This window comes from Bombina bombina, chromosome 1 (genome assembly GCF_027579735.1).
Source record: "Bombina bombina isolate aBomBom1 chromosome 1, aBomBom1.pri, whole genome shotgun sequence".
Lineage (NCBI taxonomy): Eukaryota > Metazoa > Chordata > Amphibia > Anura > Bombinatoridae > Bombina > Bombina bombina.
In genome coordinates this window covers 783,716,788-783,741,889 of record NC_069499.1, presented here as the reverse complement: position 1 = coordinate 783,741,889, position 25,102 = coordinate 783,716,788, and positions in this window count along the sequence as shown.

Here is a 25,102-nt window from a genome sequence, read left to right as displayed (position 1 = left end):
CTTAAAGGATGCCTACCTTCACATACCGATTCACAAGGATCATTATCGGTACCTAAGATTTGCTTTCCTAGACAGGCATTACCAGTTTGTAGCTCTTCCCTTCGGATTAGCTACGGCTCCAAGAATCTTTACAAAAGTTCTGGGCTCACTTCTGGCGGTACTAAGACCGCGAGGCATAGTGGTGACTCCGTACCTAGACGACATTCTGATACAAGGGTCAAGTTTTCAAACTGCCAAGTCTCATACAGAGATAGTTCTGGCATTTCTGAGGTTGCATGGGTGGAAGGTGAACGTGGAAAAGAGTTCTCTATTACCACTTACAAGGGTTCCCTTTCTAGGGACTCTTATAGATTCTGTAGAGATGAAAATTTACCTGACAGAGGCCAGGTTATCAAAACTTCTAAATGCTTGCCGTGTCCTTCATTCCAATCCACACCCGTCAGTAGCTCAGTGCATGGAAGTAATCGGCTTAATGGTAGCGGCAATGGACATAGTACCATTTGCGCGCCTGCATCTCAGACCACTGCAATTGTGCATGCTAAGTCAGTGGAACGGGGATTACTCAGATTTGTCCCCCCTACTAAATCTGGATCAAGAGACCAGAGATTCTCTTCTATGGTGGCTTTCTCGGCCACATCTGTCCAAGGGGATGACCTTTCGCAGGCCAGATTGGACGATTGTAACAACAGACGCCAGCCTTCTAGGCTGGGGCGCAGTCTGGAACTCCCTGAAGGCTCAGTGATTATGGACTCAGGAGGAGAAACTCCTCCCAATAAATATTCTGGAATTAAGAGCAATATTCAATGCTCTCCTAACTTGGCCTCAGTTAGCAACTCTGAGGTTCATCAGATTTCAGTCGGACAACATCACGACTGTGGCTTACATCAACCATCAAGGGGGAACCAGAAGTTCCCTAGCGATGTTGGAAGTCTCAAAGATAATTCGCTGGGCAGAGTCTCACTCTTGCCACCTGTCAGCGATTTACATCCCAGGCGTGGAGAACTGGGAGGCGGATTTTCTAAGTCGCCAGACTTTTCATCCGGGGGAGTGGGAACTTCATCCGGAGGTCTTTGCTCAACTGATTCATCGTTCGGGCAAACCAGATCTGGATCTCATGGCGTCTCGCCAGAACGCCAAGCTTCCTTGTTACGGATCCAGGTCCAGGGACCCGGGAGCGGTGCTGATAGATGCTCTGACAGCCCCTTGGGTCTTCAACATGGCTTATGTGTTTCCACCATTTCTGATGCTTCCTCGTTTGATTGCCAAGATCAAACAGGAGAGAGCTTCGGTGATTCTGATAGCTCCTGCGTGGCCACGCAGGACCTGGTATGCAGACCTAGTGGACATGTCGTCCTGTCCACCGTGGTCTCTGCCTCTGAGACAGGACCTTCTAATTCAGGGTCCTTTCAACCATCCAAATCTAATTTCTCTGAGGCTGACTGCATGGAGATTGAACGCTTGATTCTATCAAAGCGTGGCTTCTCGGAGTCGGTTATTGATACCTTAATACATGCTAGGAAGCCTGTTACCAGAAAAATTTACCATAAGATATGGCGTAAATATTTATATTGGTGCGAATCCAAGTGTTACTCATGGAGTAAGGTTAGGATTCCTAGGATATTGTCCTTTCTACAAGAGGGTTTAGAAAAGGGCTTATCTGCTAGTTCGTTAAAGGGACAGATTTCTGCTCTGTCTATTCTTCTACACAAACGTCTGGCTGAAGTTCCAGACGTTCAGGCTTTTTGTCAGGCTTTAGCTAGGATTAAGCCTGTGTTTAAGACTGTTGCTCCGCCGTGGAGCTTAAACTTAGTTCTTAACGTTCTTCAAGGTGTTCCATTTGAACCCCTTCATTCCATTGATATCAAGCTGTTATCCTGGAAGGTTCTGTTTTTGATGGCTATTTCCTCGGCTCGAAGAGTCTCTGAGTTATCTGCCTTACATTGTGATTCTCCTTATCTGATTTTTTATTCAGACAAGGTAGTTCTGCGTACTAAACCTGGGTTCTTACCTAAGGTAGTTACTAACAGGAATATCAATCAAGAGATTGTTGTTCCATCACTGTGTCCTAACCCTTCTTCAAAGAAGGAACGGCTTTTGCATAATCTGGACGTAGTCCGTGCCCTGAAGTTATATTTGCAGGCAACTAAAGATTTTCGTCAAACTTCTTCCCTGTTTGTCGTTTACTCTGGACAGAGAAGAGGTCAAAAGGCTTCAGCTACCTCTCTCTCTTTTTGGCTTCGTAGCATAATACGTTTAGCCTATGAGACTGCTGGACAGCAGCCTCCTGAAAGGATTACAGCTCATTCTACTAGAGCTGTGGCTTCCACCTGGGCCTTTAAAAACGAGGCCTCTGTTGAACAGATTTGCAAGGCTGCAACTTGGTCTTCACTTCACACTTTTTCAAAATTTTACAAATTTGACACTTTTGCTTCTTCGGAGGCTATTTTTGGGAGAAAGGTACTTCAGGCAGTGGTTCCTTCTGTTTAATGTTCCTGCCTTGTCCCTCCCTTCACCCGTGTACTTTAGCTTTAGTATTGGTATTCCATAAGTAATGGATGACCCGTGGACTGACTACACTTAACAAGAGAAAACATAATTTATGCTTACCTGATAAATTTATTTCTCTTGTAGTGTAGTCAGTCCACGGCCCGCCCTGTCTTTAAGGCAGATCTAAATTTTAATTAAACTCCAGTCACCACTGCACCCTATGGTTTCTCCTTTCTCGTCTGGTTTTGGTCGAATGACTGAATATGACATGTGAGGGGAGGAGCTATATAGCAGCTCTGCTTGGGTGATCCTCTTGCAGCTTCCTGTTAGGAAGAGATATATTCCATAAGTAATGGATGACCCGTGGACTGACTACACTACAAGAGAAATAAATTTATCAGGTAAGCATAAATTATGTTTTTTTAATATAGTATAACTGTTATAGCTGACGGATAAGCTATATCTTTAATTTAACAATTCCCCCATGATATATTTAGAGTAAATACTCTAATTAAAGCATTTCTAATAATGGCTTCCTATTGGTAAAACTACATTTCCCATAGACCTTAGTGGCAAAACCGGAAGTGTCAAAACTAGAAGTGATTACTGGAAGTGACCTATTGGCATAACCGGAAGTGACATAGCACACCGGTAGTAGTATTGCAAGGTCTCTATAGTCACTCCCTCATAAGTCTTATACCACCATTTACATTAAGGGCAAATCCACGGTTATGTCTGAAGTAAAGCCAACATGTAAGGGCATTTTTGGCAGGAAAAGGTTTTCTCAGTGAATGGCTGATAATCGCTATTTAAGTCTCAATAACACTAGCAGTTGACATCTTGAATAAGGCCCACACCAGGGCCAAAACACTATGTGATCTTTTTTCCACAGGTTCCGACACCATTGGACACTTTTGGAATATCTATATATTTTTTGGTTCATTTTTGCATTACCATTTTTATTATATTTTTTCTATTTTTACCTTTATTTTTCTACACATTTTTTGCCTTTTTTTCTTCCAGCACTGTCGTCAAGAACTTCAGTTTGGATTTCTTGGACACTAATCACTTAGAACTTTTACACCTATCGGGAACTATTATAGAAGATGATCACTAATTTTATTTTCACTTCTTATACTGGCCATTTCTCATCAGAGAAATTGAGATCATTGCTATTTCACTTTGTTTATAATTTTCTCCTACATAGGGTACCCTATTTTTATTTTAATAAATGTTGATTTTTAATGCGCAATTGTATTTTAGAATTTCAATAGAGTGTTAAGTTGAAAAGAGTGATTTTTCAGCCTTTTTGGCACTCCCACTTTCTGTACCCTTACCTAAATGCTCCCCCATCATCCACAATGTGTTAGAATCAAGGCGTCCTCACAATGAAGGTCCGTATTGAATCTCTACTTGGCCAAAAACCTCTCACCATACAAAATGCAAAACTAAAAAGGCACAGCAGCTTGCACCTATCCCGATTAATTGATATACACTAATCATCAGAGAATGTTTATGCTAACCTAAAGGACAATTCTTATTATAACCTGATCTGTACACTATATTGCTATTCTGACACTTGCTGCTATTTTTCAGAGATAATAACCACTCACTTACTGGAAACAGTTAATCAATATCTGGAATCTTTAACAGATTGTCCTCTGTAATTATGTTCTCTGTTCTGTCTCTATATCAACTCACTGTCACTAACCATAATTCCAGTACTGCTTTTTTACCTATACCTGTTAAACTTTGATTCTATTATATATCCATGATAAGCACAGGAATTTCTATTTTGAGACATAGATTACATAATGGTATAGTGCATAGTATAGATCAACATTCCCACATGGAATATGAATGATCTTTTAGATAAAACAATGCATGACTAAATGCACATTAAGACCCCTGGGACTTAAGGTATCTAGAATAAAAATCCATTTGGATTCTTTCTGTAGAAGGATCCTTTTCCATATCCCCTCCATGCCAGAGGTAGAGGTACAAGATCAATTATAATATAGCACAAGTCAGCTACACTGTGCTGATTCTTCAGAAAATTCCTCGCTACTGGCTGTTTTGATTTGCTTTCCTTTAGAGCCACCCGAATGGCAGATCTATTATTTGCCATTCGGGTACGCAGATCATCCTGGGTCTTCCCTATATAAAATCTGCCATACGGACAGTGTAACGAATACACAATGTATTTTGTGGTGCAAGTCACCCTGTGTCTAATTTAAAAAATGTTGTTCTTCCAAGGGTGTGTAAAAAATTTGATTTGGGTTAACCCACTACAGGTGGTGCATCCACTACACCGGAAGCACCCAATTTTTGTAGTGTTTAATTATCCCTCAATGATCTCCCTCTCTTAAAACCAACAATGGGAGTATTTGACCCTTCAAATGGTAATGTAGGGTCTAATGCTAGAATCTGCCAGTGATCCTTGATAGCTCTTGGAAAGCTCATTCTTTCTGGTGTAAACGTTAGATAACACTAATCGATCAGCATTCAGTTTCTTAATTTTCTTCCCCAGTACTTGTAGTTTTATTAATTCCATACTGTTGCGATAAGACTCCTCAGTTAGTGACTTTCTGTACCCTCTGGTTTCAAATTTAGCCTTTATCTCCACCAATTTTTGTAGCTTCAGGTGGTCCTCACTATTATTCCGTATTACCCTCTTAAATTGGGATTTTGGTAAAGGCTTTTTTAAATTAGGAGGATGACAACTTGTCATCCTATATCTATTTAAAAGTATGTAGAACATATTCTCCTATATGAAGAACATTGGAATCGGAAATATTTACAGTAAGTACACAGTTATACACTTTGTTAAATATGAATAATGCATAAATATGATTTTTTTTTTTTACATTTTCAGCTACTTGACTGCAAAGGTCTCCAATGTTGTAGCCAGAAGCACAGTTTGCTTATTAAAGGATATTCTATTACACAAGAAAAAGTATAGTAACTCAGCTATCAGAAAATAAATTGAGTTAAAAATGCTATGATAATATTATAATACTACGATAATACTTAAGCTTCTTAAACTTTTTGCCACCTAAATTGTGGCAGAGTTAAATTCTCCCAATTAGATTTGGATGATTTACAGCCCATGCTTGCACATGAACAGGAGGGGGCATTGCACAAGCAGTGGCTGTCAGGCAGATGAGGATTATGTGAGTGAACCTTGTCCACCCGGCATATGCAAGAGCTGCATGTACTTGGATGCTTATTGGTAGCTTTGCTTTGCATACCTATGTTCTGCCAAATAGTATCTATGGTAGCTCTGTGATCACCTAATGTGTGTGTTACAGCAGCCTTTTTTAAGGTTGCATTATAGGACTTTCTTTTTAATAAACAATTACATTTTACTTTTTCACAACCATCAAACTCAATAGCTGCTAGCAGAGAACATTTTCTTATTGTATTAGTAGCCACAGTGGTGATCAAATGGGGTTAAAGGGACACTAAACCCCAAATTTGTCTTTCATGATTCAGATAGAGAATACAATTTTAAACAACATTCCAATTTACTTCTATTATCTAATGTGCTGCAATCTTTAGATATCCTTTGTTAAAGAAATAGCAATGCACATTGGTGAGCCAATCACATGAGGCATCTGTGTGCAGCCACCAATCAGAAGCTACTGAGCTTATCTAGATATGCTTGTCAGGAAAGAATATTAAGAGAATGAAGCAAATTAGATAATAGAAGTAAATTAGAAAGTTGTTTAAAATGGCATTCTCTATCTGAATCATGAAAGAAAAAAAATTGGGTTTAATATCCCTTTAAGGCATGCATGCTTCATCTATAAAAATAATTTATTTCAGAAGTCTGGGCAAAAGAGGCTAGTGAAATGTTAAAATAAGGGGATTACCAGTTCATAAAAGGACATTCCAGCCAAAATTGTAATCCACATGGATGTATTTCAGTTTTGAATAGATGCATTTTTTTAAATATATATGCAATTGCAAAAATGCTTCTAATACAAGCTATAGCTGTTTAAAAAGTGTATTTAAGTATGCACCTTGCACCAGCAGTTTAAACACAACACATTCTCAGAGACCCTAAGGTGCTTGTACCATCTGGTAATAACTCAATTTGTTAATTTCTGACATGATTACAAGCCCCACTGGTGCTCTGAGCAGCTGCAGTATTTAAAATGCTGGTGCACTAAGAATATCTAGCTATGCTTCACATGTACGTGCAGAGAAGAAAATGCCAAAACTCAAATAACTTTGATTAGATGCATTTTTTTGCCAATACATGCATATTACAAATATGTTTATAATCAAAGGTTTAATTTATCTATGTGCATTTTAATTTTGACTGGAATGTCACTATGTCCCTGCAATAATTGATGACAATAGAATATACTCTTTACTATTTACAAAAGTATTTTTTTTAAGCGGCTTCCTGAAGATTTTTTGGGTTAACGCTGAAAATGGTGCAAAACAATAGCATATAGATATATATAAAATTGGCACCATGGAATAATTATTTTGACACACTTACTTGCATACATACTAGATGAGAAGACAGAAATCCATTGACTTCACCCTATACAGATCCTAATTGATTTATAATAAAGAAGCACTCATAGAGAAATACAAGTTACTAGTAATAAAGATGTACTTTGTTTATATATGTGCTGCTGATTATTGTATGATTTAGTGCAATCACCTAGAAAGGTTTTCTTTAAACCAATTGTATGAATTCTACCATAAAATATATTTGAATGCAGTGGAATTATCTTAGATGCGTGGGTGGGGAGGTCAGTCTCACTTGTCACATAATATTTGTTGTTGCTAGGTAAATTTCTATTCTATTGTTTACATTTCACATATCCCTAATGTTTAAGGACCCCTAATGTTTTAATCTGCTGCACAGTGTGAGTTAATATCTGGTCACATTGTGATCTCCAGTAATTAGAATGTATTTTTTTTTCCTGCGCAGTTAGTTAGATGTACGCAACCACCACAATTATATATTAGGTATAGCATGTGTGTGTCTAATTTTAGACAATATAACTACGAGTGAAACAGTAATATAAATGTATAAATGCATTTAAAATGAAAGAGATAAAATACCTACTAATGTAATAAAATACATTGAAGAACATTACATTGTTCTGTATAAATTCAGCAAACATTACTAAAATATGTTCAGTTATTAGAAAAAAAGAAGGAAAAAACATAATTTATGTAAGAACTTACCTGATAAATTCATTTCTTTCATATTAGCAAGAGTCCATGAGCTAGTGACGTATGGGATATACATTCCTACCAGGAGGGGCAAAGTTTCCCAAACCTCAAAATGCCTATAAATACACCCCTCACCACACCCACAATTCAGTTTAACGAATAGCCAAGAAGTGGGGTGATAAAAAAGTGCGAAAGCATATAAAATAAGGAATTGGAATAATTGTGCTTTATACAAAAATCATAACCACCACAAAAAAAGGGCGGGCCTCATGGACTCTTGCTAATATGAAAGAAATTAATTTATCAGGTAAGTTCTTACATAAATTTTGTTTTCTTTCATGTAATTAGCAAGAGTCCATGAGCTAGTGACGTATGGGATAATGATAACCCAAGATGTGGATCTTTCCACGCAAGAGTCACTAGAGAGGGAGGGATAAAATATAGACAGCCAATTCCTGCTGAAAATAATCCACACCCAAAATAAAGTTTAAAGAAAAACATAAGCAGAAGATTCAAACTGAAACCGCTGCCTGAAGTACTTTTCTACCAAAAACTGCTTCAGAAGAAGAAAATACATCAAAATGGTAGAATTTAGTAAAAGTATGCAAAGAGGACCAAGTTGCTGCTTTGCAAATCTGATCAATCGAAGCTTCATTCCTAAACGCCCAGGAAGTAGAAACTGACCTAGTAGAATGAGCTGCAATCCTTTGAGGCGGAGTTTTACCCGACTCAACATAGGCAAAATGAATTAAAGATTTCAACAAAAGAAATGGCAGAAGCTTTCTGGCCTTTTCTAGAACCGGAAAAGATAACAAATAAACTAGAAGTCTTTCGGAAAGACTTAGTAGCTTCAACATAATATTTCAAAGCTCTAACAACATCCAAAGAATGCAACGATTTCTACTTAGAATTCTTAGGATTAGGACATAATGAAGGAACCACAATTTCTCTACTAATGTTGTTGGAATTCACAACTTTAGGTAAAAATTCAAAAGAAGTTCGCAACACCGCCTTATCCTGATGAAAAATCAGAAAAGGAGACTCACAAGAAAGAGCAGATAATTCAGAAACTCTTCTGGCAGAAGAGATTGCCAAAAGGAACAAAACTTTCCAAGAAAGTAATTTAATGTCCAATGAATGCATAGGTTCAAACGGAGGAGCTTGAAGAGCCCCCAGAACCAAATTCAAACTCCAAGGAGGAGAAATTGACTTAATGACAGGTTTTATACGAACCAAAGCTTGTACAAAACAATGAATATCAGGAAGATTAGCAATCTTTCTGTGAAAAAGAACAGAAAGAGCAGAGATTTGTCCTTTCAAAGAACTTGCGGATAAACCTTTATCTAAACCATCCTGAAGAAACTGTAAAATTCTCGGGATTCTAAAAGAATGCCAAGAAAAATGATGAGAAAGACACCAAGAAATATAAGTCTTCCAGACTCTATAATATATCTCTCTGGATACAGATTTACGAGCCTGTAACATAGTATTAATCACAGAGTCAGAGAAACCTCTTTGACCAAGAATCAAGCGTTCAATCTCCATACCTTTAAATTTAAGGATTTGAGATCCTGATGGAAAAAAGGACCTTGCGACAGGTCTGGTCGTAGCGGAAGAGTCCACGGATGGCAAGAGGCCATCCGGACAAGATCCGCATACCAAAACCTGTGAGGCCATGCCGGAGCTACCAGCAGAACAAACGAGCATTCCTTCAGAATCTTGGAGATTACTCTTGGAAGAAGAACTAGAGGCGGAAAGATATAAGCAGGATGATACTTCCAAGGAAGTGATAATGCATCCACTGCATCCGCCTGAGGATCCCGGGATCTGGACAGATACCTGGGAAGTTTCTTGTTTAGATGAGACGCCATCAGATCTATTTCTGGAAGCTCCCACATTTGAACAATCTGAAGAAATACCTCTGGGTGAAGAGACCATTCGCCCGGATGCAACGTTTGGCGACTGAGATAATCCGCTTCCCAATTGTCTATACCTGGGATATGAACCGCAGAGATTAGACAGGAGCTGGATTCCGCCCAAACCAGAATTTGAGATACTTCTTTCATAGCCAGAGGACTGTGAGTCCCTCCTTGATGATTGATGTATGCCACAGTTGTGACATTGTCTGTCTGAAAGCAAATGAACGATTCTCTCTTCAGAAGAGGCCAAGACTGAAGAGCTCTGAAAATTGCACGGAGTTCCAAAATATTGATCGGTAATCTCACCTCCTGAGATTCCCAAACTCCTTGTGCCGTCAGAGATCCCCACACAGCTCCCCAACCTGTGAGACTTGCATCTGTTGAAATTACAGTCCAGGTCGGAAGCACAAAAGAAGCCCCCTGAATTAAACGATGGTGATCTGTCCACCACGTTAGAGAGTGTCGTACAATCGGTTTTAAAGATATTAATTGAGATATCTTTGTGTAATCCTTGCACCATTGATTCAGCATACAGAGCTGAAGAGGTCGCATGTGAAAACGAGCAAAGGGGATCGCGTCCGATGCAGCAGTCATAAGACCTAGAATTTCCATGCATAAGGCTACCGAAGGGAATGATTGTGACTGAAGGTTTCGACAAGCTGAAATCAATTTTAGACGTCTCTTGTCTGTTAAAGACAGAGTCATGGACACTGAATCTATCTGGAAACCCAGAAAGGTTACCCTTGTCTGAGGAATCAATGAACTTTTTGGTGAATTGATCCTCCAACCATGATCTTGAAGAAACAACACAAGTCGATCCGTATGAGATTCTGCTAAATGTAAAGACTGAGCAAGTACCAAGATATCGTCCAAATAAGGAAATACCACAATACCCTGTTCTCTGATTACAGACAGAAGGGCACCGAGAACCTTTGTAAAAATTCTTGGAGCTGTAGCTAGGCCAAACGGCAGAGCCACAAACTGGTAATGCTTGTCCAGAAAAGAGAATCTCAGGAACTGATAATGATCTGGATGAATCGGAATATGCAGATATGCATCCTGTAAATCTATAGTGGACATATAATGCCCTTTCTGAACACAAGGCAAGATAGTCCTTACAGTTACCATTTTGAACGTTGGTATCCTTACATAACGATTCAATATTTTTAGATCCAGAACTGGTCTGAAGGAATTCTCCTTCTTTGGTACAATGAAGAGATTTGAATAAAACCCCATCCCCTGTTCCAGAACTGGAACTGGCATAATTACTCCAGCCAACTCTAGATCTGAAACACAATTCAGAAATGCTTTAGCTTTCACTGGATTTACTGGGACACGGGAAAGAAAAAATCTCTTTGCAGGAGGTCTCATCTTGAAACCAATTCTGTACCCTTCTGAAACAATGTTCTGAATCCAAAGATTGTGAATAGAATTGATCAAAATTTCTTTGAAAAAACGTAACCTGCCCCCTGCCAGCTGAGCTGGAATGAGGGCCGCACCTTCATGTGGACTTAGAAGCAGGCTTTGCCTTTCTAGAAGGCTTGGATTTATTCCAGACTGGAGATGGTTTCCAAACTGAAACTGCTCCTGAGGATGAAGGATCAGGCTTTTGTTCTTTGTTGAAACGAAAGGAACGAAAACGATTATTAGCCCTGTTTTTACCCTTAGATTTTTTATCCTGTGGTAAAAAAGTTCCTTTCCCCCCAGTAACAGTTGAGATAATAGAATCCAACTGAGAACCAAATAATTTGTTACCCTGGAAAGAAATGGAAAGTAGAGTTGATTTAGAAGCCATATCAGCATTCCAAGTTTTAAGCCATAAAGCTCTTCTAGCTAAAATAGCTAGAGACATAAACCTGACATCAACTCTGATAATATCAAAAATGGCATCACAGATAAAATTATTAGTATGCTGAAGAAGAATAATAATATTATGAGATTCATGATCTGTTACTTGTTGCGCTAAAGTCTCCAACCAAAAAGTTGAAGCTGCAGCAACATCAGCCAATGATATAGCAGGTCTAAGAAGATTACCTGAACACAGATAAGCTTTTCTTAGAAAGGATTCAATTTTCCTATCTAAAGGATCCTTAAACGAAGTACCATCTGACGTAGGAATAGTAGTACGTTTAGCAAGGGTAGAAATAGCCCCATCAACTCTAGGGATTTTGTCCCAAAATTCTAATCTGTCAGACGACACAGGATATAATTGCTTAAAACGTTTAGAAGGAGTAAATGAATTACCCAATTTATCCCATTCTCTGGAAATTACTTCAGAAATAGCATTAGGAACAGGAAAAACTTCTGGAATAACCACAGGAGATTTAAATACCTTATCTAAATGTTTAGAATTAGTATCAAGAGGACCAGAATCCTCTATTTCTAAAGCAATTAGTACTTCTTTAAGTAAAGAACGAATAAATTCCATTTTAAATAAATATGAAGATTTATCAGCATCAATCTCTGAGACAGAATCCTCTGAACCAGAAGAGTCATCAGAATCAGAATGATGATGTTCATTTAAAAATTCATCTGTAGAGAGAGAAGTTTTAAAAGATTTTTTATGTTTACTAGAAGGAGAAATAACAGACATAGCCTTCTTGATGGATTCAGAAACAAAATCTCTTATGTTATCAGGAACTTTCTGCACCTTAGATGTTGAAGGAACTGCAACAGGCAATGGTACATTACTAAAGGAAATATTATCTGCATTAACAAGTTTGTCATGACAATTAATACAAACAACAGCCGGAGGAATAGCTACCAAAAGTTTACAGCAGATACACTTAGCTTTGGTAGTTCCAGCACTAGACAGCGATTTTCCTGAAGTATCTTCTGACTCAGATGCAACGTGAGACATCTTGCAATATGTAAGAGAAAAAACAACATATAAAGCAAAATTGATCAAATTCCTTAAATGACAGTTTCAGGAATGGGAAAAAATGCCAATAAACAAGCTTCTAGTAACCAGAAGCAAAGAAAAAATGAGACTGAAATAATGTGGAGACAAAAGCGACGCCCATATTTTTTAGCGCCAAATAAGACGCCCACATTATTTGGCGCCTAAATGCTTTTTGGCGGCAAAAATGACGCCACATCCGGGACGCCGACATTTTTGGCGCAAAAGGACGTCAAAAAAATGACGCAACGTCCGGCGACACGTATGACGCTGGAAACAGAAAATATTTTTTGCGCCAAAAAAGTCCGCGCCAAGAATGACGCAATAAAATTAAGCATTTTCAGCCCCCGCGAGCCTAACAGCCCACAGGGAAAAAAGAGTCAAATTTTTTAAGGTAAGAAAAAATGATTGATTCAATGCATTATCCCAAATATGAAACTGACTGTCTGAAAATAACGAATGTTGAACATCCTGAGTCAAGGCAAATAAATGTTTGAATACATATATTTAGAACTTTATAAATAAAGTGCCCAACCATAGCTTAGAGTGTCACAGAAAATAAGATTTACTTACCCCAGGACACTCATCTACATGTTTGTAGAAAGCCAAACCAGTACTGAAACGAAAATCAGCAGAGGTAATGGTATATAAATAAGAGTATATCGTCGATCTGAAAAGGGAGGTAAGAGATGAATCTCTACGACCGATAACAGAGAACCTATGAAATAGACCCCGTAGAAGGAGATCACTGCATTCAAAATAGGCAATACTCTCCTCACAGCCCTCTGACATTCACTGCACGCTGAGAGGAAAACCGGGCTCCAACTTGCTGCGGAGCGCATATCAACGTAGAATCTAGCACAAACTTACTTCACCACCTCCATAGGAGGCAAAGTTTGTAAAACTGAATTGTGGGTGTGGTGAGGGGTGTATTTATAGGCATTTTGAGGTTTGGGAAACTTTGCCCCTCCTGGTAGGAATGTATATCCCATACGTCACTAGCTCATGGACTCTTACTAATTACATGAAAGAAAAAAGACTGAATTGCTTTCATTTCTCTGATTGTGCTCACATAATACTGTCATAATCAAGTATTAAGATTATACAAAGGTTCCTCCCACTTTCCGCATTAGCAGGTGAAGAGCAAATTGTTATAGACGGTAAACCATAATGAATTTAAGATTTCCAAAGTCTAATGTGTATTTGTGAAATAAAAACCGAATACTTAAAGGGACAGTCAACACCAGAATGTTTATTGTTTTAAAAGACAGATAATCCCTTTATTACCCATTTCCCAGTTTTGCATAACCAACACAGTTATATTAATATACTTTTTACCTCTGTGATTCCCTTGTATCTAAGCATCTTCTGACAGCCCCCTGATCACATGACATTTTATTTATTATCTAATGACTTTCATTTTAGCCAATTAATACAGTGTCTGCCACAAGCCACGGGCATGATCACCCTGTTATCTATATAGTTTACATGAATTAATTACATGATCAAGGGCTTAGAAATTATCTTATGAGCCTTCCTAGGTTTAGCTTTCAACTAAGAATACCAAGAGAACAAAGCAAAATTGGTGATAAAAGTAAATTGGAAACTTGTTTAAAATTACAATCCCTATTTGAAACATGAAAGTTTTTTTTGGACTTGACTGTCCCTTTAAAAATAATCTCTGAACAACACTGTCAACTTTAAGTTTCAGTATGTAAATAAATATGCATGATAATTTGTATTCTTTAAATTTGCATACATAAAAACAATATAGTTATCATTATATTTAAATCTTAAAGGGATACCGAACCCAATTTTTTTCTTTTTGGGATTCAGATAGAGAATGCAATTTTAAGCAACTTTCTAATTTACTCCTATTATCAATTTTCTTCGTTCTCTTGCTATCTTTATTTGAAAAAGAAGGCATCTAAGCTTTTTGTTTGGTTCAGAACTCTGGATAGCACTTTTTTATTGGTGGATAAATTTAGCAATCAGCAAGGACAACCCAGGTTGTTCACCAAAAATGGGCCGGCATCTAAACTTACATTCTTGCATTTCAAATAAACATACCAAGAGAATGAAGAAAATTTGATATGAGGAGTAAATTAGAAAGTTGCTTAAAATTGCATGCTCTATCTGCATCACAAAAGAAAAAAATTTGGGTTCAGTGTCCCTTTAAATTATCTTTAAAGATTGACTGGCAGTATATTACCAAGGTTTTACTGAGAATGGGCTTTGAGGGCACATTCATGACAGCTATCCAGGCTATCTACTCACAACCCCAAGCCCAGGTGACTGCGGGAGGATACAGATCTGCTATATTCCCCATACTTAATGGCACGAGACAGGGGTGCCCCCTATCACCCCTGCTTTTCGCGCTCTGTATTGAACCTCTGGCAGCAAGTATTAGAGCACACCCAGACATAGAAGGAGTTAAGATAGCACAATCAGAAAACAAACTGACCCTATTCGCAGACGACATCCTATTGACCATTACAAAACCCCTCATCTCCTTACCCAACCTATATGCAGTTTTAACATCCTTTTCAACTATCTCAGGTTACAAAATTAATTCGGACAAGTGTGAGGTCCTCCCTATTGCTATTCCTCACCAGACTAAGAAGCTACTGGAGCTAAACTTTGATTTTCGATGGGTTAAGCACACACTTAAGTACTTAGGGATTTATCTTTCACAACAAACACAACACTTATATAAACACAACTACCTACCTCTGTTTCAAAAAATCAGACAAGATATAGCAAAATGGCGTAAATATAACTTCTCTTGGATGGGAAGACTGGCTGCCGTCAAAATGACCATATTACCCCGAGTGCTCTACCTATTTAGAGCGCTACCAATTAAGATTGTCAAGGCAGACATCGAAAGACTACAGACAGATCTCTCAGCCTTCATAAGAGGTACTAAAATGGCAAGAATTTCTAGACACCTAATACATAGGCATAGATCACTAGGAGGGGTCGGGGGACCTAATCTAATGGACTACTATAGAGCAGCGAGATTAGCACAAGATGCAATGATACTGAAAAGAGAGGGAGAAGCTGTTTGGATTAAACTAGAAGCGGAACTAGAGGGGAGACCATACCCAGACTCCATTCTGTGGGCCACACAACAGAATAAGGTTGATAGCTATCATTCAGACTCACATACAAGAAACCTTACCATTAAGGTTTGGTCAACAACTAGGAAAAGAGAGGACATCTTCCCTAAAAACTCATTGCTAATGCCAATTAGATACCTATTGCAGGGAGATACACATAAACATCTAGAAAAATGGGAAAACAAAGGTCTCTACAGGGTAGCGGACATTATAGAGAAGAACACACTGATACCTTTCTCTCACCTACAAGAGAAGATCGCCCCCCTCAAGCTACAATGGTTCATTTATTTACAACTGCAATCTTCTCTCCGAGAATTCCTCAAAAATGCACCTAGTAAGGTATCCACCTCGTTAGAAATCTCTAGTGTCTGCCCACATAGACTCAAACGCTCAATATCCAAGCTATATGTATCTATCCAATCCCCCCCTTCTGAACCAAAAACACAAGTAATGCTAGCATGGGAGAAGGAGCTGGATATAGTAAAACATAAACAGGAGTGGGAGTTAATTTTTCAATTGGGAGATAAGGGGTTACTAAGCGTTGACTTAAAAGAGAACACACTAAAAACAGCCTTCAGGTGGTATTTGACCCCAGTTAGGTCGGCACACTTCAAGCCCCAGGGGAGTAACTTGTGTTACAGAGGATGTGGACAAAAAGGCACATACAGACACATGTGGTGGGATTGCATATCTGTGCAAGAAATATGGAATAAATTATCTTCGTTTATAGGCCAGTTGATAGATGAGGAGGTGACCCTCACCATACAACAAGCACTACTACATGAACCCATAGAGACTTATCACAGACACCTGAACACCTTCATTAGAATTCTATGCACAATCACAAGAATATGTATCGCAAGATACTGGAAAGTAGGCGCACCAACATGGACAGAAATATATAATAAAATACAATTTACCTACACCATGTACGAGGAAGCAGCAGGAATTCTAAACAATAGGGAAACAGTACAAAAAGTATGGCTATATTGGATAGGTAGACAGGAACAGAGGTCTAGGGTCTGAAACTCACATGAGCTGACATGGGGTTGACGGGAGTGCGCCATGGGAAGAAGTGTCTCCAACCCTCAGGTACTATACTATTCTTAGAAAGAGACACTGTTTTATATATGAATGGAGGGAGAAATTGTTTGAATTGTTTGGTTTGTTTACAACTAGTACTTTACTAATTGACTTTACTATGTTTGCAACGAATACTACTCATCCCACAATTACGTGACCCATCTTTTTGGTTATATAAGATGGGTTAAGATCAAAGGGAAAATTTACTAAGGAATGTTAGCCCAAGCTAGAGATTTGCACTCTGTTTAGTGGTAAGGTATACAGGTGGGCACAAAGACAGTTGATTGGCCCCAAATACCTATATACCAGAAGGGATGAGAATGTCATGATAAAAGTACTTCTTTCTTTGTCTGTTTCTTACAAAAATGTTCAATAAAAAGTATTTTAAAATAAATTATCTTTAAAATAATCTCCTTTAAATTCCTAGGCATAACGTATAATAAAGTGATTCTCTTCTGAAATACTACATTTCATGATTCCATAGTTTAAGCATCAACAATTGTACCGTAAGGTTCATACATTTTTGGACAGTGACACAATTTTCATAATTTTGGTTCTGTACACCATGACAGTGGATTTGAAATGAAGAAATCAATATGTCATTGAGGTGCAGACTTTAACATTGAATCGTTAATAATTACATAGACCACATTTTAAAAGGGTCAAAATTGGACAAGATTGCAATCATAAATAAAATGATCATCCTTTACAATTGGTTGAGAATCCTTCACAGTGGTTGGCTACCTGGAACCCATGGACATAATCAAATTCTGAATTTTCTCTTTGTTTCTTTGCCAAGCCTGTCTTAAGTTGCTGTCTGTTTGTTGGGATTTCTGACTTCAGTTTTCTCTTTATCATGTTTAAATTAGTTTGAGGTCAGATGACTGACTTAGCTATTGAATAATGATTCAGGTCTTTGTCTTCTAAAGCTATTTGGGTGTTTTTGTAGAATGTTTTGGTTCACTGTCTATCTGCACTGGGAAGTATCATCCTATCAGTTTTGCAGGATTTGACTGAATCTGAGCCGATAGTCTAGCCCAATATTATTCATCCTGCTGCTTCTTTGAGCAGTCACATTATCAATCAACCCAGTTGCATTGGCAGCCATACATACCCATACCATAAATCTATCTCCACCATGTTTTTAAAGATGATGTGGAATGTATTAGATCATGAGTTGTTTCTCCTCGTCTGCATACACTTCCCTTTCCATCACTCAAGTACAGGAGGATTTTAGTTTCATCTGTTCAAAGAATATTGTTCCACAACAAGACAAGCACTTAAATATGTAGACTTTGACAATGCACTTTAAGCCCTAAATCATTCTATAACTTCAGATCCAATGTTTATTTTCTAAATAGCTTTATTACTATAAATTTATCAAAGTCACCATACTTATGGACCTAACTGTATATTTGAGATAATTTGCCTAGGTTTCTAAACACATTCACATGTGTTTGATGGATCAATACAGGAAATATTTCACCTTGGCTTGAGCTAAATATCACCAAATACCTTCCACTTCTTAATAATAGACTTCACTGTGCTTCGAGGCAATGATATTTTGTATCCATCTCCTGACTTGTACCCGTCCACAACATTATCCCAGAGATCTTTTGACAGTACCTTGCCACCCATAGTTGGTTGTTTGCTTCAGTTGCACTACTAGGGACTGAAATGCTCCAGGAAAGCTCTTTTCATGTTGAGCTAATCAATATGCCCACAGCTGATCACAGTTGAAGGTCAAATTACTTTGTGTGTGCCGATGAGAAGATGATTAGCTACACCTGATTGAGTTTACAAGTAATTTTAGGAGGGGTAATCCTTTTTCGAACTCATTGATTCTGTTTTTGAATTGCCTTTATTTTTGCCTGACATGTTGGTGTTATATCTTTCACTTGAATGCTATAAGTTGCACTGAGTAATTACAACTGGATAAACAAAAACTGCGTCTGTCTTTATGTCAGACTGCAAAGCAATAAAATGTGATTATTTTTATGGGGTGATTCTTTTCAATACCCACTACTAATATATATATATATATATATATATATATATATATATATATATATATATATATATATATATATATATATATATATATATAAATATATATATATATATATATATATATATATATATATACAGGTGGCCCTCGTTTTACAACGGTTCAATTGACACTGTTTCAGAATAACATCCTTTTTTTTCCAGTCATGTGACTGCTATTGAAAATCATTGAGAAGCAGTGCATTTATTAAAATAGCCAGTAGGTGGAGCTGTCCGCTTTTTTTGCAGAAAAGCCAAGCAAGCTGAAATTAATCATTTTAACCAGACCTGAGCTATCCAGCAGATTTCAAAGGAACAAGAACTTCCTGTCTATAAATCAGTCCAGATTGGAATGCATAGAAAGAACTGTTTGCAGAAAAATGCAAGTGAAGTCTGTGCTGTGTGATTATTTTGTTAGGTTTATAATGCTGTTTAGCAAATGTTTTTGTTCATTTAACTTAGTTTAATTATATATTCTGTGTTGTGTGATTATTTTATTAGGTTTATAATGCTGTTTAGCATTTAAAGTCTTCATTTTAAAGCTTTAAAAATAATGTATTAGGTGTTACTCATGACAATTTTGAGAGGGGCCTGGAACCTAACTCCTTCACTTCCCATTGACTTACATTATAAACTGGGTTTCAATTTACAATGGTTTCGATTTACAATCATTCCTTCTGGAACCTAACCCCGGCGTAAACCGAGGGCTACCTGTGTATATATATATATATATATATATATATATATATATATATATATATATTTATTCATATTTTCCTTTAGGGTTTGACTACAAGACATTCATAAAATAGATATTCTAAGCTGGAAAGTGAAAAAAAAACAATATATCTATTCATTGAAGATATTATTCAGAAGTAGAGGAAAACAGTAAAACTTTTCTCAGTCCTGTAAGATGTAGTAAGTTTTAAAGGTAATGTTTACCTCTTATGTAAATTCCTGTTGTACAAGAAAGAATAAGAAAAAAGAATATGGATTTGTGGTGCACTCTATTTTAATTTTTAATTTACCATTAACTATAATTAAAAAAGGAATACATTTGAATAATAAGGGATAACATTATCCCAAACAAGTAGAGCCCTAGACCCTTTACAACACAGAAACGTGCTGCACCGATGAAAAAATTACAAAAAAAATCTTAATATAGAAACAAAAGAACAGCAATTTCACACATCACAGCCAAAGGATAGAACAGAATACCATCAATATTACTATAAATTATGTTACTCTCTAATTAAGTCTTAGTGCCACTTGTAGCATGATTTTTGAATACTCTTCAAATAAATATTTGTCACATTATTTATGCTTAATTAACACATTTAGGGCCAGATTACAAGTGGAGCAGAATGTAATGCTTCCGCAGCGCTAAATATATATATATATATATATATATATATATATATATATATATATATATACACACATATATATATATATATATATATATATATATATATATATAATTCAAACCAAGCTTGCACTCACTGGACTTGTGAAAAAAGTGCTTTTATTAGCACATCAAAAAACAAGTAACGTTTCGGGGATCAATCACCCCTTCATCAGACCATGTGAAAAGTGAACAAACAAATCAGGTGTTAGCCCCTCCCCCTAATCAGAACAAAGCAGTTCCACTTAGAATATGTGACAAATATATTTACAGAAATGACATAACCCATTTATCTACAACCCTGTTTAACTAGGATGTCATCCTTCTTGCACGACTGATAGTTTCCTTGTAACAGCTGATGTAAACAGTTTATATACTATTATCCCCCATGAACTAGGTATCTGGGCGGTACAGAAAGCTCTTCTGAAGACCCCCTATGTTGGTCCACCTGTAGATGTTCTCCTTGTGATTATGAGATGTTGTTTGAAACTAACTATTACCTACAAATATCAGGGATGGTGATGGGGTTGAATATGGCCCCATCGTATGCCAATATTTTCATAGAGGATAATGAAGAAGAGATTATGAGAATTTCTGACAGACCTCAGGTATCTATGTATCGTCGATACATAGATGACTTGTTTTTCATCTGGAATGGCACTGCACAGGATCTGGAAGACTGGTTTAAGGAGTTGAATAATCTTCAACACCTGGTTAAGTTTAAACTGAAATACCATCAAGCTTCAATAGAGTTCTTAGACATTAATATACAGGGAAGTGGATAAATTGGCCACAACATTGTATACCAAACCAACGGACAAGAACTCTATCCTTTGTGCTACGAGTGCCCATCCAAGAAGTCTGATAAATTCCATCCCTAAGGCCCAGATGTTGAGAACTGTGAGGAATAACACTGATCCTAGTAAGAAACTGGCTCAATTGGAAGATATGGGAAAACACTTTGTGCAGAGGGGATACTCCAGTATTGAAATCAACAAACTCTACAGAGAGATGCAACATTTGACACAAGCAGAGGTTTTAATAATGCAGAAAATTAATAAATCTGTTCATGAGAAAACTAAGAGAATGCTATTTACTACTGTTTACTCCCCTGATAAAAGACATTTCCCAGAGAATTTGAAAAGACACTGGATGGTGATGAATATGGATTCAACACTACCTTTCAATGATTATGGATCACCAATGATAGCCTTTAAAAAGGGCAGGTCATTCAGAGACCAACTTATGCTGACAGACCCTGAGCATTGTTACCACAAGAACTGGCTGGGAAGTAAGAAGAAGGGCTGCTATAGATGCTCAGGGTGTACCACTTGTAACTCGATGATCCAAGGGACACATTTCAGGCATCCCCATACGAATCAACGCTTTGATATAAGATTTTACCTCACTTGTACTACAACCAATGTCGTATATATTTGCTGAACTGTATGTGTGGAAAACAATTGACACTTTCCGCACGAGAATGGCAAATAATAGACATTCGATCTGGGAAGCTATAAAGAAACAAGCATCTAATCAACCGGTAGCTAAATATTTCATGCAATTGAAACACACAGTCAGTGACTTGAGGTTTATACTCATTGATCATGTGCCACCCCTAAAAAGAGGTGGTGATAGGAACCAGAGCGCTTACTTCAAATTGAATTGAAGTGGATCTTCAGACTTAAAACCCTCTACCCCAGTGGCCTGAATCATCAGCTGGATTGGCAATGTTTTTTGTGACCCTTTGTTATTGTATCGTTCCAATTGGATTATTGTTGGGAACCTATGTTGGATTAAGATTAGGGTGAAGGATTATATTCTGAGTGTGCTAATCTAGACTTGATAAAAAAACATAGGGAGATGAGCTTTTTAATACCCCTTATAGCTTTACAATGTCATGATCCACTGGATGACCACTGTAAGTCTGGGAAGTAGTGGGTAACAGACATTTTGTGCCTACCCTCATCTCTGATTGTGGGAAGTGGTGAACATCTTGATCTTTATATTCAGCTATTGTAGTTTATTCCCTAAGGTCAGGGATTTCTGTAATGCTGGGTCCCCTACTTGGTCCCCCATTATAAATGTGGCCCTGCATCAGTGAAGTGTCTTGTAATGGGCTTTTTTGGTAATACTCATATTAAGAAGTTTATATTAGATTTTGGTTGCTAGTAGTAGCAAGTAGTAATCATACGCAGTAAATTATTAACTTTGACATGGGTTTAAGACCCTGCTTATATTGTTTTATATTTTTAATTTAATGTATGTATTTATGTTTTTGTAGGTCAATTTCTATCTGCTTGAGCCACGCACATCATACTCTGACTGTATACGAGTAGTCTAACTCCTCCCCAACATGTGTGCAACGTCATCATTGTAAACAAAGCTGGGGATTGGTTGTTGTACTTCAATACATTTTCCTCTGAGTCACTGAGATTACCCGTACTGTGCTCTACGAAGCTGCGGTCAATATTTATGTGATCTATATTCATACAGTATATTTAGACTGAGTATGCCAACCAGTGCTTGACAATATGTGAATAGGTGTTAATTGTAGTTCCCTTGCCTTCACTGATTACCTTGAATGTGCTCATGGGGCATGCATAGCTTACTACCAATAGGAGGTGTTGTGACGTATTGCACTTAGGATCCTTTTTTGGACATGCCCACAACGCACATGTGATGCAGGTTTTGTGTATGCAATGGCTTCTATTTATTTATCGAATGTTTCTGAGTGAGTATTCACCTTAAGTTAATGCTGTTTGCAATATTACAAAATGTGATGAGATTATGGTTGATATGGATTTCATATGTTTATCACTGTTCAATATGGATATATATTATCGTTCATTCACATTAATTTATCAGGGCATTGTACTTTGTTTCATTTTTATAATTTACAATATGTGGGTATAGATCACTATAATGTTTGGCGTTAGCCGTCAAAACCAGCTTTAGGGGCTCCTAACGCTGGTTTTTACCGCCCACTGGTATTTAGAGTCAGTCAGGAAAGGGTCTAACGCACACTTTGCAGCCGTGACTTTTCCATGACTTTTCTGTGACTTTTCCATACCGCAGATCCCCCTACGCCATTTGCGTATCCTATCTTTTCAATGGGATCTTCCTAACGCCGGTATTTAGAGTCGTGGCTGAAGTGAGCGTTAGAAATCTAACGACAAGACTCCAGCCGCAGAAAAAAGTCAGGAGTTAAGAGCTTTATGGGCTAACGCCGGTTCATAAAGCTCTTAACTACTGTGCTCTAAAGTACACTAACACCCATAAACCACCTATGTACCCCTAAACCGAGGCCCCCCCACTCTACTAAATTTTTAACCCCTAATCTGCCAACCGCACACCGCCGCAAAATACATTATCCCTATGTACCCCTAATCTGCTGCCCCTAACACCGCCGGCCTCTATATTATATTTATTAACCCCTAATCTGCCGCCCCCAACGTCGCCTCCACCTACCTACAATTATTAACCCCTAATCTGCCGACCGCACCTCACCGCTACTATAATAAATGTATTAACCCCTAATCCGCCTCACTCCCGCCTCAATAACCCTATAATAAATAGTATTAACCCCTAATCTGCCCTCCCTAACATCACCGACACCTAACTTCAAGTATTAACCCCTAATCTGCCGACCGGACCTCACCGCTACACTATTAAATTTATTAACCCCTAAAGCTAAGTCTAACCCTAACACTAACACCCCCCTAAGTTAAATATATTTTTTATCTAACGAAATAAATTAACTCTTATTAAATAAATTATTCCTATTTAAAGCTAAATACTTACCTGTAAAATAAACTCTAATATAGCTACAATATAAATTATAATTATATTGTAGCTATTTTAGGATTAATATTTATTTTACAGGCAACATTGTATTTATTTTAACCAGGTACAATAGCTATTAAATAGTTAATAACTATTTAATAGCTACCTAGTTAAAATAATTACAAAATTACCTGTAAAATAAATCCTAACCTAAGTTACAATTAAACCTAACACTACACTATCAATAAATTAATTAAATAAAATACCTACAAATAAATACAATTAAATAAACTAACTAAAGTACAAAAAATAAAAAAGAACTAAGTTACAAAAAATAAAAAAATATTTACAAACATTAGAAAAATATTACAACAATTTTAAACTACTTACACCTAATAAAATAACAAAGCCCCCAAAAATAAAAAATGCCCTACCCTATTCTAAAATTAAAATAGAAAAGCTCTTTTACCTTACCAGCCCTTAAAAGGGCCTTTTGTGGGGCATGCCCCAAAGAATTCAGCTCTTTTGCCTGGAAAAAAAAACATACAATACCCCCCCCAACATTACAACCCACCACCCACATACCCCTAATCTAACCCAAACCCCCCTTAAATAAACCTAACACTAAGCCCCTGAAGATCCGATGTCTTGATCCAAGCCCAAGCGGGGGACTGAAGACGTCCATTCTCCGGCTGAAGTCTTGATCCAAGCGGTGGCTGAAGAAGTCCATCTTCGGGCAAAAGTCTTCATCCTATCCGGGCAGAAGAGGAGATCCGGACCGGCAAACATCTTCATCCAAGCGGCATCTTCTATGTTCTTCTATCCAATGATGAGCGGCTCCATCTTCAAGACCTCTGGCGCGGATCCATCCTCTTCTTCCGACGACTAGACGACGAATGAAGGTTCCTTTAAGGGACATCATCCAAGATGGCGTCCCTCGAATTCCGATTGGCTGATAGGATTCTATCAGCCAATCGGAATTAAGGTAGGAAAATTCTGATTGGCTGAGATTCAAGTTCAATCCGATTGGCTGATCCAATCAGCCAATCAGATTGAGCTCACATTCTATTGGCTGTTCCGATCTTGGATGACGTCCTTTAAAGGAACCTTCATTCGTCGTCTAGTCGTCGGAAGAAGAGGATGGATCCGTGCCGGA